Source organism: Triticum dicoccoides, chromosome 4A, assembly GCF_002162155.2.
Source record: "Triticum dicoccoides isolate Atlit2015 ecotype Zavitan chromosome 4A, WEW_v2.0, whole genome shotgun sequence".
Taxonomy (NCBI): Eukaryota; Viridiplantae; Streptophyta; class Magnoliopsida; order Poales; family Poaceae; genus Triticum; species Triticum dicoccoides.
In genome coordinates, this window is record NC_041386.1 from 301583118 (window position 1) to 301601809 (window position 18692).

General features: G+C 44.4%; 1 long non-coding RNA gene across 1 annotated transcript; it reads left to right on the forward strand.

Moving 5' to 3' along the window:
• The first annotated feature begins 22 nt into the window (after positions 1–22).
• Positions 23–3114, forward strand: LOC119288888. The gene is made up of 5 exons (XR_005141333.1): positions 23–416; positions 555–726; positions 845–983; positions 2229–2265; positions 2857–3114. It is a non-coding gene; the product is annotated as an uncharacterized LOC119288888 (long non-coding RNA).
• The last annotated feature ends 15578 nt before the right edge of the window (positions 3115–18692 follow it).

The following is an 18692-nucleotide window of genomic DNA, read 5'->3' on the forward strand; positions in this document are numbered from 1 at the left end:
CCTCGCTCTCGTCCCTCCCCTCCCCAGCAAGATCCAGCGTGCTCCAAGATACCCACGCTCTGCTCCTCCCTCCCTCCCGTCCGGCAAGATCCAGCGTGCAGCCTCCCTCTCCTCGATCCAGATCGATAGGTCCACCACATACACTTCTAGCGATCCCTAATCTGGTGATAGAGATGGCTGCTCCCGCGCCGGCCTTCTTCCTCGCCTAGATGCTGCTGCTTGTCTCCTCTCCGATGAGTGTGGCGGAGCCACCGCGGTCGAGGCAGCCGCCGGCTGGAGCCCCGCCTCTTGTCCTCTCCGGTCGCTGTGGAGGTCCGCCGCGTCCAACCTCCTCGACGGCGCCCGGAACCCTAGGCGGCCCATCTCTTCCTCCCATGGCCATAGCCATGGCGAGCCTGCAAGATGTGCAGTAGCAGGTCAGACCCATCACCTTCTTCTTCTTCTTCTACCTACCTCTGGTGTTCTTCCTCTCCACAACCACTGATGCAAACATGGTGGGCAAGATATTGATTTCCCAGCCCGCCTGACGGCCCGCTCCCCTCGCCCCCGCGCAGATCTTTGAGTACAACGGCTCTGCAACCTGCAGCCGCTGGTCCGGGACGAGTGCAGCGCCGGTTAGGGTGTCCAGCGCCAACCAGAGCGCGCCCCAGGTGCTCTACGGAACGCCCGTTGCACCGCCTGGTCTCAACTTTCTTGCCCTTGGCCAAGCTGAGGGAGAGGGCTAGGGTGAGCTCCCCATCATTTCCTCTGTTGAAACTGCTCCACTCTTTCATCTTCTTCTCGTGCTTGTCCACAGCAGAGACAGCTCAGATCTGACGTTTTTTGTGTCTTACTGATGGTTCAGGGCTCGGGTGGTACAGTGGCTGTAAGAATATGCTCGGGAACGTCGAGTCAGGTCTACTAGGGCGGCATCCGCGGCCGTCGTCGTCGGCTATTTCATCTACAAAGGTTCCAAGCTCGCCCATGACTCCACTGCCCTCCAGGTTACGTCCGAATGCTCGCTCCCTCCTCCCATCAGATCCACTAGCATGTTGGTTGGAATCTGTGGATATTCACATGTATACACGGAACTGCAGCTTCATAGCTTTGTCCTGAATCATAATGAGTATCTTTTCTCGCCATTGATTTCTGCACGTATGGTTTAGCTCGCATGTCTAGATCTACATGTTCACCTGGCTTATGGGTCATCTCAATCATGGATGACAAAATGTCAAAATCCTAGCTTATAGACACTATATTAATGTGGGTGGATACAATTTTAGAAGATGAAACTTCAATAAAATGAAAAGGAAAAATTATATTGATTGATGTCTTCCATCCTTTTCCTGAATCATAATGCTGATCTTTTCTTTTGATTTATGTTTCTTTATTTAAGTTAGCTCATCATATAGGTTCAGCTGATTTGTTGGATGCCAGGTCTTTCTTGTCACTTTTGACAACCTTTTGATTTGTATCTTGAGCCACATTTTCTACTTCTTGTCTTTTCAATGTGAGAATACCAGACACGAAATGATGCATATGCACTATGATACCTGGATCACTTTAAATTCAGGATTATTCATGGCTAATTCAGGATTGAAGCAGGGGAAAACCCCCCTCCTCCATGTTGCCTGCTGATTATTTGGGGATGTTTGTGGAGAGAGATGTTAATACTTCTATAGGCCTATCACTTTAAATTTTATTACAACCAGTTTTATGCCTAGAACAATCAGGGTGTCTAGTTTCTGCTTTATGCCCCATGTTTTACTAGCTACAAGCTCAGCTTCGTGCTCTGTAGGAAATAAGTACATCATTATTTAGGCGTGTTTTGATAATAGTGAAGAATAAAGGTGTATTCTGATGTGGTGGTGCCAAACAAAACTTTTATGCTTATGTTGAGCTTACTTTTAATATTGTGAACATGACAATTTATAGGCTGTACTGCAGTTCCACTCCTTTTATTCTGTGTGCTGAGCTTACCTTTGTATGTCAGGATTTTTTCTTCATCTATTACCCTTCCTTTGGCTGTAGTTTATCTTCGTACAGAAACCAATCTTGGTGTTCTTCCTACTTGCATTTGATTATGTTTTTAAAATTCCCTAGCACAACTATATATGACAATGTTTTTTTTTCTGTTTTCAGTGTCTATAGTGCATTTGCATGATCTTGAATTATGTGCTGCAGAATATAATTAGCTGATTTAAACTGTTGTTTTCCTTCGCATAATCAAATGCCCTTTGTTTTTGCAGTATGCATGCCCAAGTCAAGCTTGCGGTCATGATGAAGGTGCTGATTTAGGTTTCCTATCTTCAGAAGTAAAATGTTTGCTTGCTACCTTCTTTACGGTATCGCTTTCTAATCAAGTTCTTGAGCACAGGAGTTATGTATACAAATCATGTGCTATTTATGCACTGAGCCATTTTCTTGTCTACTTAGCTGAATCATGTCTTTTTGTACTAAGCGTCACTTACTAGTATTTGGCTTCTATGTGCTAATTAAACCTGATGAGTATGTATACTTCTTTGATGTTGCATAATATTGGTGTCAAAGGGGTTAATTTAAACGGCATATGATCTACTGGAACAATTTTTTGCTGTTCAAACATTTAAATTCTTGTTCTTTGTTTCAAACATCAAAATGTTGTTTACTTTGTCCTTGTATGCTTAAATGATAAAAATGTCACATTTATAGGATTGTAAACCTGATGTGATTGGAGTAGTATTTACTTGTTGCTGGTAGTTACTACTTGTATCCACTGGTTTCTATGCCTCATTTTGCTTGTTTTACTTTATTTATGCACACAGACTGCCTAAAAGTTAATGGTCTTTTAGATTAGCCTTTATTTTGCTCCTAACCATATTGTTTGATAACTTGCAGATGATGTACTTCATTTGTGTTTCATCGTGGGCTCTAGGACGAAGAAGTCGGGGGAATCATAGACTTCTAGCTCATTGGAGCTAGTTATACTTCGATAGCTAGTTATTTTTTTTATTCTTTAGTTGTGTTACCTGATGCGAACTATTTCTGATTGTAAACCTGATGTGAACCATGTTTGATCGCAATGTGCCAGGTTTGGCTCTTTTTGATTGCATTCATGATTTGAACCATGTTTTCAAGATATTTAGTTATGCTCTGTTTGAAGTATTGTGTAAATATTGGTTATTTATTTATGGGATCATTGAAATTTTAGGAATCACTTATTAGAACCTGACAATTGGGACCCATTAGACTAGTGGACCCTTCTCTTGAAAAAAGTTAAATCTGAAACTCTAGCCAAAAAGGCAATGTCAAAGCAAAATAGAAGGCCAATTGTTGGGCTTGGCCCATGTGGCTGACCTAAATTATCAGAAAAAGAAAATAATAAATGGGTTGAATTATTGGGCTCGGCCAAATAATAAATGGCTGAATTAATGGGCTCATCCCATATAGACACCCAATTGGACCGGGCTGATTCTTATCCACGTCATCTTGCCACGTTGGATCCTATGTGGCGTGGCGAGGCTGCCAGTGACCAAAATTTTAGTCATGGAACCAATGACCTTTTAGATATCACAAAGAAGGTCGTTAATTTTAGTTTACCATGGCGCTTTTGACCATCTGTTTTAGGTCGCAAAAAGTTTTAGGTCGCAAAAAGGTCGCAAATGAAAAACAATGACCATTCAGCGACTAATAGTGATGGTCGCAAGTTAACATATTTCTTATAGTGAAAGTGAGGGAAAATCGCAGCGCAAGATTTGTGCATCTCTTCAATGCAAATGGTTGTTTTGGAAGACCCGTCTGCAACCATGTACAAAAAATTTGGTAAGATCTGCATCTGTCATATTGGGTATGTTGCCATTTGTCAAACTGGAAAGATGGACATTTGTTGATCAAGTAACATTGCCATTTGTCAATCCTTGTAAAACTGCGATTTGTCAAAATATGCAGCAAACAATGACTAGCACTATCTAATTTTTGCAACTAAGATTCAGTAATTAAGCATAGATTTCATTCATAGATTAAGAAGTTGTTCTTAATTTATACAAACAGTTCTACTCGATAGCTGAACCGACCAAACTTTTCCCCAATTGTTGCCAACCACATACTGAAATAGCTAGTTCATATATATATACTAGCTAATATTAAGCATGTTGTACAGTTCCACCACACACCTATAGTCAGATGAACTGAACAAAATAGCCCCTAAATACTACTAATACGGAGGGGCTTTGTGCTACTTCCGGCAGCCTCTCATCTACTGAGCGCGCTCAGTATGAGGCAGAGGAGGAGAAGGAACCTAGAGACGAGCTGGACAAATGCAATACGGTGCCTGCCGCCGCTGCACGTTCAGCGACGCTCGCCACGTCGAACGCCCACTGCCGCTCTAGACGATCCCTCTCGAACTGGACGGACTACTCGTAGATCTCCTGATTCCTCGCCTCTGCGTCCGCGTGTGCTGTGGCCACAGCTATGGTAACGCTCTTTGCATGCTCGACAAGGCGCTTGTCCTCCTCCCGCAGGAACTTGATGTAGCGCGCAAGGTCGCTGACGCACGTACGGGCCTCCACCTCCGCCTCTCGCCTTCGGGCGGTGGTGGCGAAGTGGGTGATGATCCCGGCGGTCGACGGTGGGCTGGCGGCGATGGTGGCCAATGATGGGGTGGCGGCCACGACCACCACCTCCTGCCTTCGGGCCGCGGTGGCGGAGCGGGTGATGGCCATGGTGGCCGAAAGTGGGGTGGCGGCCACGAGGGCCACCTCCTGCCTTCGGGCCGTGGTTGCGGAGCGGCAGATGGCCCTTACTTTCGATGGTGGTGTGGTGGCAACGGCGGCCGGCAACAGCTGCCGACGGGATGCGGCGGCGGAGCGTGTGGTGGGTGTTCCACGCACACCCAAAGGGACGCCACACGCACTACACTACGCTGGGGACTGCGCCGCCGCCGCGGTGTAGCCTCCCAGCTAGAGTTGTTCTCTGATGACGGCGGAGTGGCTGAGCGACGACGGCGGACTGATGCCATTGGCGATTGTGGGATAAGCATACGAGATAAGGTACAGGGAGGGAGGGGAAAATGCGACGCATGACTCGTCGGCCGTGAGGGTTTATATAGTAGGCCGGTAAGCATTGGGATTTTGGGGGATTTCATCGAGTCGGGCGGGAAGCTTGCGCTAGAAGCTGCGAGGTTGCACGGGAACGGGCTCACCAACGATTCATTGGCGCCACCGTTTGGCCAAAAGAACGCCCCCGTGCGCTGCGCAAGCTTGCGCTGTAAGCCGTCTCCGGCAGCGGGGTGATAATATGTGCGAGAGGAGAACGAAAGGCCACATACACATACGGTTAATAAAAAACGTTTGCTATTTAATTACTTACTATGCCCCATCCTGGTTTATAAGTAGGATTTAACTAATAAAATACGAATGCATGTCGCCAAAGATTATATCGTTGGAGTCGTATTTGAACATACTCCCTCCGTTCCCAAATATTTCTCTTTCTAGAGATTTCAACAAGTGACTACATATGAAGCAAAATGAGTGAATCTACACTCTAAAATATGCCTACATACATCTACATGTTGTAGTCCATTTGAGATGTCTAGAAAGACAAATATTTAGGAACAGAGGGAGTAGTTTCCAACTATACAATTTTTGTAACATGCATTAACACTTTTTTGGTTAAATTTAAGGTTATATACCAGCAAGAGTTTGCCCGCAACACCCATGGCTTATTCCATCATAAACAACTCAGATGGATCAACTGTATGCCCTGTATCGCACACGTAACTCGAATCTAATTCGTGCTTGATGTCTCCGACATCGCTCACACAGTTCGTCTTATTTGCCACCTATCACTGTGTCGGCCTCTGCTCAAGTCCCTCGGCAATCTCTACTCGCCATTAGGCGTCGCGGCATGCTCTGCTCGTGTCCGTTGGCGCGCTGGGCTTGTGGACACCTTTTCCTTGCATGTTCAACTGCTCTATGCATATATATATATATATATATATATATATATATATATGACAAATGTTTCCTACAAGCAGTGGTAGTTACCACCACTTCCGTTTTGTATGTTGTATGTAGTATCTATCGAAACCGAGAGTATGCACATGTAGTATGTAGTATATAACAATGATTAGGTAGTATATATACAAATTTTTAGGTAGTATATACCATTTTTTGAGTATGCTCTTTTTTACGTACAAATATGTACGTATTTCACAAATATAACAAAAACTATGGGCTCATATGCAATTTTTTCATGTAACTTGCTTTGAAATATCTTAGATATATTATATGAACATATTTAAAATAATAAAATAGTATATATAGTACCACATGGTAGTATATGAGATATGTGGGGTAACTACCACCGGGTGGTAGGATAGATTTTCCCTATATATATATATATATATATATATATATATATATATATATATATATATATATGGTTGCTCACCGTTGAGATGACCGCGGAGCGCTCTGCTCATGTCCCTCCGCGCGCGCTCTACCAGCGGTTGGGCATGCACACGATCACGTCGGGGGCCCCATATGCATGCGGTTGCGCCGTGCGCGTTGCCACGCGATGTAGTTACGTGCGGCACGATGGTGTTACACGCTTCAAATTAGAACTGCCCTCAGGGCCTGCCGATATTCCTGGCCGTCCGGCTTCCCCTTTAATTCCCGTGGCCATTATAACCTTAGTCTCTTCAACCTTTCGATCGCGCCCCACAACGCAACAAGCACACCAACGACGTCACATAGAGAGGGGATGTCTAGCGGCGCTCCAATGGACTTCGGTGAGCATAGAGTGGAGAACCCACGTGAGGGAGACGGATCTCTCGGTGGTGTACACCATCGACCCGACCGTGGTGGACGACTACATCAACAACGTTGAGCAGTTGCTTGCTCGAGACAAGTACAAGGTGGTCGACATCGACCTCCTGTACACCGCCGGTCGTCCCGGCATAGATCAGAAGGTTGTCGTCGCCCAGTTTTGCATGCGCCATCATGTCCTCATCTACCACTACTGCATGGCCATAGAGCCTTGCGACTGTTTCAACAGGTTTGTCAACAGCACCGACTACAAGTTCGCCACGATGGAAACCACCGACGATGTAAAAGCGCTTAGTGTTACGGGCTTGGCCTGCAAGAACCTTGTCAAAATCCGTGACCACTACAGGGTCAGGGAAAGCATGAAGGACTCCCTGGTCGAACTCGCCTCGGACATCATTGACCCCTACTACAAAAAGATGAAGCGGGATGCCCAAAGAACAAGTCCCCTATCCTGGCACAGCGCCTGGATGTGGCAACTGGATGAACCTCACCTCAGGTTCGCGGCCAAGAGTTTGTACACATGCTACGAGATGCACAGGAGGATCATTGACATGAGGAAGTGCCTCGTTACCAAATCAACGAGCCCAGATCAAGCCACAAGCAGTGCAAGCATCACAAGAAGTAGATGATGATCATATGATCGTTAATGCTAGTTAATCATGCATGTAATATATAGTTTACTTCATTGGTGTGTGGAAATGTCATGTGTGTAGTAGCCACCTATGTAATTATGCATGTAATAGTTTACTTTGGTGTGTGCAAATGCCATGGTTGTAGTAGCCACCTATGTAACTGGATGTTTAATTTAATTATGCAACCATGTCCTTATAAGTGTGTATATAATATTGTTCTGTATGCAATCCCATCGCACAACACACCCGTCTTATTACCAGCAACCGTCTTTGTTATTATCGGTCTTCGCACACATTTCTGATTACAGACCTGTTTGCCGTGTATCACACACATCTTGTTATATTGAACCATTTCTGTTCTCTTGTGTCAACACAAACAGTTCATCTGAGTGAACCGCATGTCGTATATCGCACACACCTTGATCTGGCCGACCGTTTATTTTGTGTTGCCTAACCACAAACAGTTCATCCGAGTGAACCATATGTTGTATATCGCACACACCTTCATCTGGCTGCTCGCTTCTTTTGTTCTTCCTCACCACAAACAGTTAATCGAATTGAACTCTATGCCCTGCATCACACACGCAACTAAAATCTGAACTGTGTTTGATGCATCCTCCATCGCAAATGTTTTGCACCTTTTTGACTGTTTTTTACACCACCGTTTGCGATTATTGCATCACACACAGTTTCGTCGAAGGGTCACTGATCGTAGTGTCGCGTTAGCAGCATCCTGCAGTAGTGCATGCAACTTATTCCTCTTGAAAAGGATTAAGAAGAGATATAGTGCAAACTTGAGGAAGGTCTTAAATGAGCCACCTTAAGAAATGAAAACGAACGAAGAAAAGAGAATGAATTGCCGGGAAGAATTAAAAGAACAAATATACTTGAGGGGATTTAGGTACAAGAGAATGAAGAGATCACAAGCTGATTGAAGAAAACTTGAACGAATCTCTGGAAGAATTTGAGAACGCGAAAATAATGTCGTGAATGAAGAATTCTTCTGAAGTGACGGCCTCCAGAGAATTGAAAAGGAAAGAACTAATGAAATGTTGCGGATGAGTATGAAACAATTCTCATAATCAAAAACAATTATGAGGATGGCATGAAGCTAGAACCATGAATCTTCATGTGAACGGACAAGATTTAACAGAAATTCTTCTCCGGTCTTCAAGGATATTTATGATGATGAGAAATACTGTGAAGAATTAGAGAGATGCTCCGGAACAACGAATACTAGAAATGTTGATCCGAAGATGAAAATAATTTGAAAGCGATGTTGGAGACGGCAATTGACTAATGAAAATTCATTCTTTCGTCAAACTTGAAAAGAATTGGGAGTAACTCTGGAAAATTAGAAGAGTCAGGTAAGATCCTGGGAAAAGACTTGTGGGTTAGGGCCCACTGAAAAGAAACACCATTGGAAAGGATTGTTTCAATGAGAAATGATGCACCGGAATGATTGAAAGACTCGAATGAGGTGACAACCTCGAATTAATGAGTATGCAAACATGAATCTTCTGAGATATATTCAGAACTCCTGAACAATTGAATGGTGAGGCGAATGAGCAAAGGGAAACCATTTGAGTCATGGAAAGGAATATGATCAATACGAAAAACTAGAGTTGAATCCACCGGAAATAAAACAAGAGAGAGTCTGACGAACTAGACGAGAATCTATCGGTTGAAGCAATTAAGGAAAGAATGACGAGGCTTCACATGAGCAAAAGGATACTCGATTAGATTCTAAACTCCGGGAAGAAAAGGGCGGGTAAAACAAAGCTAACTTGGAATAGGGAACCAACGAATAACTTGAAGAGAAAAACACTGGTTGAAATAATTGAGAAAGAATGCAAAGGCTTTGCATGAGTAGGATGGATACTCGATTAAGGACTCCGGCTCCGAGAAGAAAAAGGGGTGGGCGGGTGGGAAAAAGGAAGACAACTTTAGATCAGGAAACAACATCTTTGAGAAAGAACTAAGGATTGATCTTGCAAAAGACGATGAGGATCGAATGGCTCAGAAGAAGTGCGCCGGATAAAGGAGCTAACATCACAACGATTGGAAAACTAACTGCGTGATCCTCAAGAAAATTTGAAGGAGAAGAGGAGAAATTCAAAACACCTACGTCAAGATTTCTCACGAGAGCGACGAAGGGGCTGAGGAGTAAAAATAATTCCTACTCTCCGATATAACTAGACTCTGAAAAAGGTTTTCTTCTAGACTCGACAACGGCTAAACTATACGATCAAACAAGGCTGCTCCTATGGTCGGTCGAGGCCCTGATACCAACTTGTAACGGCCAATATGCGATCCTATCCGAGAGGAAAGCGAACGTCCCACCAAGGATAGATGTGCATATTGAAGACACTTTTGCAAGGTGGATATCATTGCATCGTACAATTGCATAATAGGTGGGGATACATACAACGCATACAAATGCCACCAGAATACATCAATACACCATAGATGAGAACAACATCTGACTACGGATGAAACACAAACGGAAACTCAGATGACATCCACCCTGCTAGCCTAGGCTGCCGACCCGGAACCTATCCCCTCATAGAAGAAGAAGCATAAGAACTCCAAAACAAGCAAACATCGCTCTCACGTCGGATCATAGCACTACCTGTACCTGCAACTGTTGTTGTAGTAATCTGTGAGCCACGAGGACTCAGCAATCCCATTAGCATGGGTATCAAGACTAGCAAAGCTTAATGGGTAGGAAAGGGTAAGTGGTGAGGTTGGAGCAACACTAAACATTGTATGGTGGTTAACTTACGAGTACAAGAATAAGATGATAAACTACGCAACGGTCGCAAACTAGTAATGATCAAGTAGTGATCCTAAACTACTTACGTTCAAACATAACCCTACCGTGTTCTCTTCTCGACTCGCTCAAAAACAGACAGTCACAGTTACACACACGGTTGGTGTATTTTAATTGAGTTTAGTTCAAGTCCTCTACAACCGGATATTACCAAATTCCCATCTGTCACATAACCGTGGGCACGACTCCCGAAAGTTTAAACCCTCCAGGGGTGTCCTAACTTATCCCATGACAAGCTCACGATCCGCGAAGATAATCATCCATCTCGGAACACCCGATCAAACTCGGGATCCCGGTGTACAAGAAATTTCGACAATGGTAAAACAAGTCCAGCAAAACCTCCTGAAGTGCCGACACCCTGATAGTAGTCGCGCCTATCTTGTCTCAGGTCACGACGGATGAGCTAAGCGTACAGGTACCCAAATACCTCAAGTTGCCAAGGGGCGGTCCCGCACAGTGCTCTAGTTTGGGACCAACATCATCAGCACTGCCCCCCTGTATTAGGTTGAATAACGAACCTCGGGTAGCGCTAACTCCCTATGCGTCAAATTTATTATCATGTTTAGTTATTATGTTGAGCAAATGGTAAAACCAATGTTGGGACTTGCTGGAAGAGTTTTGTTCAAAGCGAACTGTCTAGAGGGGCCCATAAACCCTCATCGTGTTAGGGATGCAAAATCAAGGAACATAACACCGGTATGACGGAAACTAGGGCGGCAAGAGTGAAATAAAACACCGATCATAAGGCCAAGGCTTCCACCCTTTACCAAGTATATAGATGCATTAATGAAATAAGAGATATTGTGATATCCCATGATATCCATGTCTCAACATGGAATAACCTACAACTGCACCTGCAACTAGCAACGATATAAGAGGGGCTGAGCAAAGCTGTAACATAGCCAAACAATGGTTTGTTAGGATGGTGGAAAAGTTTAGAGGCTATTATGGAAATTTGGGAGGCTTGATAAACAAGTAGTAGGTAGCGCGACATAGCGATAGCATCGAGACAACTAGCATAGTAATGATAGTAGTGAGATCCAAGGTGATGGTCATCTTGCCTGAAATCATGCTAGGAAGAAGATCGAGTCCATGAAGAAGACGAACCAACATAGACAAACCAATCATAGTTGAACGAATCCTCACGATCGCAGCGAAATAGGAACTATTAAGGAGCACAACCGGAAAGAAGCAAACAACATGGTAAACACACAACACATAACATGGCATGATACTCAACCAAGTATGGTGCATGACAAGGCTGCATGATGCTACTCATGGCAAGAGTTGATGCACACAAGAATCCCACATCAAAGCAAGTTTAACAGAGGCGGAAACAACATATAACAATTCCAGAAAGTCCCCATGCGTAAATTTCGAAATTGGTCCAGATCTGAATAACACATTATGTTAAAGTTGTTACACAGCAAGTTAAAGTGCACCATGATGATCTACGCGTCTTTCTGGTCAACTTACATATAAGGTTCATTTAATTCGGAGCTACGGCCTAGAAGATATGAACAAAACAAGTTAAACATGGCATTGATGCAAACACAAGCAAAACACAAACACAAACACTCCAAAACATGGATGCAACATAGCATGATGAAACTACATGCAAAACCAAGCAAGTTTCATGTAGAGCATGATCAAAACATAGCAACGGATCAACACATACACAAGAAGCAAGTTTCAAACACAAACTTTCCCAAACAGCAACTAGGCACTTGCAATCATCAAAACAACCTACTACAAGAACTATATGGGCACAAACATGACATGCACTCAAAAAACAGGCAACAAGCTTTAAATAACATCAAGGTTCAGGTTCATAGGCATCAAGATTAAACCAATATGATCAATGCAACAAGCATGTTTATAACAAAGATTAGGACTTGGTGAAAAACAGGGCATACATGTGAGCAGGAATAACATGTTGACATGTTAGAGGCATGAAACAATGATGCTACATTGCAAGATCATAGCAACCAAAAGCATGGCATTAAAGTATAGGTTATACAGGGCAAAACATGATTACTAAGCATGTCCATATAACCCCTAGATCAATGGCATTCATCAAGACAAGTAAGCAAGTCATAACAGATTCTCAGACTTTGGGAAAAACAGAGTAAGGCTGAAAATAGATTCATGATGCGTACTTTGAGACAACAAAAGTATATGCTACAGGAACATTTAGTGGCATCCAAGGGCATGACAAGTAGGAACATGTCAAGAACTACAGAATATGATCACTGAGCTACTGCCAAATACTAATAGAACATGTTTAAACCATCATGGCAAGATTGCAAATGGTAACAGTTTCCTACACTTGGTGAAATTTACTGGAGATAGCAGAAACAACATTAAGTTGGCATGTTTACAAGCTTGTGCAACTCACCACACAATATTTTACGGCATGTGAATATAACCAGCAGCAAGAATCCATGTTTGTGCAACTACTCATGTCAAGAATATGGCAAAAATGAACTTATTGATAATAGACTGACATCAACATTATTTAGCAATTTTAGAGCATGGTAATGACAAGCTACATCAGGCCACAATTTCAAACAAGGGCATGGATGGATAGAGCATAACAAGATCTACAAAACATCCTTACTGATCATCTCCCAAATATGCATGCATTCACTCGTAGCATCAAGCTAACATGGCAACATAATATAACATGGCAATAAAGTCACTGAAATCAGCAACAACAAGTACCCCAATTTGCAAGCTTGTGCTAGTCACCACAGGGCATATCAAAATACATGGATTGCACCACTGCAAAGAAGCCATGATTATACTCCAAAAACATGTAGACATGATGCTCAAAAGAAAATCACACAAAATGCTATGAAATGATGCAGATGACATATGCAAGATTTATGCAAGTTTTATGAAAATGTTGGCATGAGCATAGATAAGAGCATTTTGTCGCCACGGGGAAAGAATGGGTGCCACGACAATGAACCCGAAAATGATGCCATGACATCATATCGGTTCTGGTAGCTCATGGAGATACCGGTGTAAAAGGAAGTGTGACGGGAGCGTGTCATGCAAGGATGGTGGGGTGCTCCCGATTACCAGGTTCCTACATGTCGATGGCTCAGAAACGGGGAGGAACGTGCAATGACAACTCGGACACGGTGCAAACACGAGCATCTCAAACAACACATGCATTCGTCCACAGCTCATCGTTCTCAGCGGTTATACCTTCGAAGCGTGCATTCGGGGTGGTTTGGTCAAGCGGTGTAGTCGTTCACGGGTCGTCGTGGAAAGTAGTGGTACTATCGGTCCTCGGCAACGGAAGTGGAAGTAGTGATACACATTCATTTTCGAAGAGGTACTTGGCGATCGACAGACGTCGTGGTACTTGTCGGTCTAGGTCTTGGCGTATCGAAAGGGGTACTTGACAAAATCCACGGGGACAGTAGTGATACATGGTTTTCGCTTTGTAGTCGGACTTGGCGAATCCAAAACGGTCGTCGGTGGTGGAACTTGCGCCATTGTGGTGGTCGTTCTGGCGCCGTACGTCGTGGTACTTGGCGAAAGAAAACACGGAGGCGGTCCTGGTCCGATGGTCTTGACAACGTCAAAACGGCCAGCGGCATGCCACAGACAAGGTAGTGCAACAAGGCACCGATGAAAGGGGAGAACGGGTGCCGGGCGACTGTGGCGGTGGCTTGCCAGCGGAGGTCATGGGTGCCGGTGGAGGCCTACATAGGGCGTCGGAGACGAGAAGCACGCAGCAGGAAGCTTAGCTGCCGCAGCTAATGGTTAGCGCAGCTGCAGGGTCATGGGCACGAGGGTGACGCCTCCGGTTAGCGAAACACGGACACAGGGGAGGCGGAGCTCCTGCTCGGGGAGGTGCAGCGAGGGGCACTGTGAGTCCGAGGCAGGGGCTCGGCCAGAGGAGCAGAGGGCGCGCTGGACGAGGGGTCGCCGGACCTGGCGATCTCTAGTGGCGGCGGCCTGGTCCTGCGGGTGCGAGAGCGAGGGGATCGGGTGTGAGGTGGAAGAGAGGAGGAGTGGGGATCGGGCAGGAGGCGTAGCTGCACCCTCTCCCTCTGGCGGCGCACAGGAGGGAGGAAGGGATCGAGAGAGAGGTGGCGGCGTCACGGGAGGGAGAGTGAGACGAGTGAGGGAGAGATCGAGAGGAGGGAATGGGCTAGGGTTAGAGGGGTCGGCTTGGCCTGCGGGAATGGATGGCCGACGCTGGAGTTGGGCCTAGGGAGGCTAGCTGGGCTTTAGGTGGGGCTTCCTCCTACTTTCTTTTCTCTCCATTTAAAATATAAATAGATTCTTAGCGGAAAAGGCCAGGGGGTTAGGCGGGGAGTTTTGTAGTGACCAAAGTATTTCTAGAACCTTGGAAATAGGCACAATTTAAACAAAATGTCTTGGCAATTTTAGAGACAATAAATTCAGACAAGTTTGGAAGTGACAACAAACTTCTTTAAATTCAAAGTCCAACCAAAGCACATTCAACAGAGCCAAAAAATGGAGGAGTGGCTCCTGGAATGGTTTATGGAATTTAGAAATATAGTGAACATTTCTTTGGAGCAGAAAATGCCACTTGCAAAAATTGGGAGAAAAGAAGGAATTGGAAGCGTTGACTTGGTTTTGATGAAACTTGGTGGAACCAAGTTGGAGCTTGAGCACAAGAAAAGGGAAGGCAAGAGGAAGAGCACACCCAAGCATACGAATGGACACAAGGCAATATGAACATGATGGATGTAAATGCACATGGCAACATACATGAAGATGGAATGCACAAAGTGAGAAGAAAAAATAACACAAGCATGATGAGCATGAAGAATGCATAATGATAAGAGGCACAAATAAAAAAAATGAAAAGGCACAATGCAATATAATAAAAGATGAACATGATGCAATAAACAAAATATGGCAATGGCACTCATCAATCATGGCAACAAATAGTTGAAACACACAACAGCAACAACAAAATAAATTGAAGGCATCTGGAGCATCGGTCTTGGGGCGTCACACGTTCCTCCCGAGCTGCTGACCCAGGGCGATGTGCATCAGCCGCTAGAAAGTTGCTCCGGCGTTACGCAATCCGAACAGCATGCAGGTGTAGCAATATACCTCACAAGGGGTAAGGAAGGCTGTCTTCTCAACATCCCGCACCGCCATCTTGATTTTGTGGTAGCCCGAGAAGGCGTCCAAAAAGCACAGCAGGTCGCATTTAGCGGTGGAGTTGACGACCTGATCAATACGCGGGAGCGGGAAGGGGTCTTGAGGTCAAGCCATGTTGAGGTTGGTGAAGTCGACACACATGCGCTCCTTCCCGCCCTTCTTTGGGCTGACCACCAGATTTGCCAGCTACTTCGGGTCTCGCGGGATTTCCGCGACCACCTATGGGACCGCTGGCCCCTTGCTGGTTTGGCAGGGGGACGACGCGTTGCACAAAGAGCAGACCATCGCACGACCGCGCGGCAGAGAGGACAAAATCGATTTACCTAGGTTCGGGACACCGCGAGGCATAAGACCCTACTCTTGCTTTAGTGGATTGATGGAAGAATGGATGTGGCGGTGCGTAGTACACTTGCCCGACAAGGTTTGCCTGCGGCTACTACGTGTATGTGGTGGCTGATATGTCTCCGTCGTATCTACTTTTCCAAACACTTTTGCCCTTGTTTTGGACTCCAACTTGTATGATTTGAATGGAACTAGCCCGGACTGACGCTGTTTTCAGCAGAATTGCCATGATGTTGTTTTATGTGCAGAAAACAAATATTCTCGGAATGACCTGAAACTCCACGGAACATCTTAGAAAAAATAATAAAAAATCCTCGCCGAAGATGAAGACCAGGGGGCCCACACCCTGTCCACGAGGGTGGGGGCACCCCCCTCTAGGGCGCGCCCCCTACCTCGTGGGCCCCCTGGATGCCCTCCGACGCCAACTCCAACTCTATATATTTGCTTTCGGAGAGAAAAAACCAGAAAGAAGAAATCATCGCGTTTTACGATACGGAGCCGCCGCCAAGCCCTAAAACCTCTCGGGAGGGCTGATCTGGAGTCCGTTCGGGGCTCCGGAGAGGGGGATTCGTCGCCGTCGTCATCATCAACCATCCTCCATCACCAATTTCATGATGCTCACCGCCGTGCGTGAGTAATTCCATCGTAGGCTTGCTAGACGGTGATGGGTTGGATGAGATTTATCATGTAATCGAGTTAGTTTTGTTAGGGTTTGATCCCTAGTATCCACTATATTCTGAGATTGATGTTGCTATGACTTTGCTATGCTTAATGCTTGTCACTAGGGCCCGAGTGCCATGATTTTAGATCTGAACCTATTATGTTTTCATGAATATATGTGAGTTCTTGATCCTATCTTGCAAGTCTATAGTCACCTACTATGTGTTATGATCCGGCAACCCCGAAGTGACAATAATCGGGACCACTCCCGGTGATGACCATAGTTTGAGGAGTTCATGTATTCACTATGTGCTAATGCTTTGTTCCAGTTCTCTATTAAATGGAGGCCTTAATATCCCTTAGTTTCCAATAGGACCCCGCTGCCACGGGAGGGTAGGACAAAAGATGGCATGCAAGTTCTTTTCCATAAGTACGTATGACTATATATGGAATACATGCCAACATTATATTGATGAATTGGAGCTAGTTCTGTGTCACCCTATGTTATGACTGTTACATGATGAACCGCATTCGGCATAATTATCCATCACTAATCCGTTGCCTACGAGTTTTCCATATACTGGTTTACGCTTATTTACTTTTCCGCTGCTACTGTTACAATCACTACAAAATACCAAAAACATTTATTTTGCTGTCTTTACTTTTGTTGCTGCTACCACCACTATCATATTACTGTGCTACTAAACACTTTCCTGCAGATACTAAGTTTCTAGGTGTGGTTGAATTGACAACTCAGCTAGTAATACTTGAGAATATTCTTTGGCTCCCCTTGTGTCGAATCAATACATTTGGGTTGAATACTCTACCCTTGAAAGCTGTTGCGATCCCCTATACTTGTGGGTTATCAAGACAAATTTCTGGCGCCATTGCCGGGGAGCATAGCTCTATTCTTTGAGTCACTTGGGATTTATATCTGCTGGACACTATGAAGAACTTGAAAGACGCTAAGACAACAATTTATCCCTCAACTACGAGGGGAGGTAAGGAACTACCATCTAGCTCTGGACTTGATTCACCTTCTGTTATGAGTAGGCTAGCGACACCTAAACCTGCTTCTGCTATTTGTTCCGATATGTCGCATGCTATTGATGATGCCACTTCTGCTATGCATGATACTTATGATGAAACTGCTTCTATGCCTGATACTAATGTGCCCCTTGGTGAATTTCTTGATGAACAAATTGCTAGGGCTAGAGAAAAAGAAATTATTGAATCTGAATACGATGATGAAAGTGATGATCAAAATATGCATGTTATTCCTGAGGGCTATCTTTTTGATATGGAATCTTCTGCCGCTATTTTAGCTTGCAGGGATAGATATGAGCTTAAGAGGTTATTAGTTAAATGGAACAAAGAATCACTTAGAGATAAAATGAAACCCGACCCTGCTTTTGCTACTTCACCTATATGTGTTCCTGATAAGGATTATGAATTCTCTGTTGATCCTGATATAATTACTTTGGTTGAATCTGATCCGTTTTATGGCTATGAATCTGAAACTATTGTGGCACATCTTACTAAGTTAAATGATATAGCCGCCCTGTTTACTAATGATGAGAGATCGCGTTACTTTTATATACTCAAAATATTTCCGTTCTCATTAAAGGGTGATGCTAAGATATGGTTTAATTCTCTTGATCCTGTTTGTGTGCGTAGTCCCCAGGATATGATTTATTACTTCTCTGCTAAATATTTCCCTGCTCATAAGAAACAAGCTGCTTTGAGGGAAATATACAACTTTGTGCAAATTAAAGAAGAGAGTCTCCCACAAGCTTGGGGGAGGCTTCTCAAGTTACTTAATGCCTTGCCTGATCATCCTCTTAAGAAATCTGAAATACTTGATATCTTTTATAATGGACTAACCGATGCTTCCAAAGATTACCTGGATAGTTGTGCTGGTTCTCTTTTCAGGGAAAAAACACCGGATGAAGCTGAAATTCTATTGAATAATATGTTGACAAATGAAAATAATTGGGCACCTCCTGAGCCAGCTCCTGAGCCAACTCCTGCTCCAATTACTGAGCCTATTCTTAAACCAACTCCGAAGAAGAGAAGTGTTCTATTCCTCAGTCCCGAAGATATGCAAGAGGCAAAGAAATCTATGAAAGAAAAAGGTATTAAAGCTGAAGATGTTAAGAATTTACCTCCTATTGAAGAAATACATGGTGTTAATATACCGCCTGTTGAAGAAACATATGATCTCAATCCTTTATTTACTGAAGAACCTCCTGATCCCGATATCTCGACACGGGTAGTAAA